This window comes from Cyprinodon variegatus, unplaced genomic scaffold (genome assembly GCF_000732505.1).
Source record: "Cyprinodon variegatus isolate N-32 unplaced genomic scaffold, C_variegatus-1.0 Scaffold1320, whole genome shotgun sequence".
Taxonomy (NCBI): domain Eukaryota; kingdom Metazoa; phylum Chordata; class Actinopteri; order Cyprinodontiformes; family Cyprinodontidae; genus Cyprinodon; species Cyprinodon variegatus.
This window is the reverse complement of record NW_015151773.1, coordinates 137,543-138,716: the sequence shown is the minus strand read 5'-3', so window position 1 is coordinate 138,716 and position 1,174 is coordinate 137,543.

Genomic DNA, 1,174 nt, shown 5'->3' with positions numbered 1-1,174 from the left:
TCAGCAGCTACAGATGAAGCTAAAGGCTAGCCTTTAGCGGCTACAGATGAAGCTAAAGGCTAGCCTTCAGCAGCTACAGATGAAGCTAAAGGCTAGCCTTTAGCGGCTACAGATGAAGCTAAAGGCTAGCCTTCAGCAGCTACAGATGAAGCTAAAGGCTAGCCTTTAGCGGCTACAGATGAAGCTAAAGGCTAGCCGTCAGTAGCTACAGATGAAGCTAAAGGCTAGCCTTCAGCGGCTACAGATGAAGCTAAAGGCTAGCCATCAGCAGCTACAGATGAAGCTAACGGCTAGCCTTCAGCAGCTACAGATGAAGCTAACGGCTAGCCTTCAGCAGCTACAGATGAAGCTAAAGGCTAGCCTTCAGCAGCTACAGATGAAGCTAAAGGCTAGCCTTCAGCAGCTACAGATGAAGCTAAAGGCTAGCTATCAGCAGCAACAGATGAAGCTATCATTATGGGTTCTATTAATTCTATAGATGGGTTATTGTATTGTGTTCTATTATATTTCATCATATATATATAAAAAATGTTAGAACTGTAAATTTACAGTCATATGTTTATATTTCTGTTTATATATACCGGTATATATATATATATATATATATATATGTGCTATTTTTCAAGGCTGCACTTTTAAAAAGATGAAATTGTCCAGACAGCTGTTCCAAACGAAATTTCTTTGTTTTACACTTTTGTAAAAAGAATGACAAATTAAATCTGCCAGTCTATAAGCTCCAGTTTGTTCTTTGGAAAACTTTCAGTTTAGGTGTAAAAATAAAACGAATTTAAATAAAATAAGAAATATTTAGCTCCAGAATAATAACAAACTAAGTATTTAGTTTGTTAAATGATTATTTCGTTCAAATAATAAATATTTAGTATGGAAAATTAATATTTAGTTTGCTGGCAAATGTTTTAACTGACAATCTAAATACGTAGTTTGTAACTTTTATTTTTATTAATGGATGAAAAAAGGAAAAAATTAGCCCCTTATTTTTCCCTTAAAAGACACTGAATAACGACGACGGAGTATTAGGGCCAGGCTAGAGATTTATCTTTTGATTTCGAGAATAAAGTCGTAATATTATGAGAATAAAGTTGTATTTTATGAGAACTCTTCCCAGAATCCCTTTCTTCCCTAAAATGAGGAATGTGGAGCATCATGTGAAGTT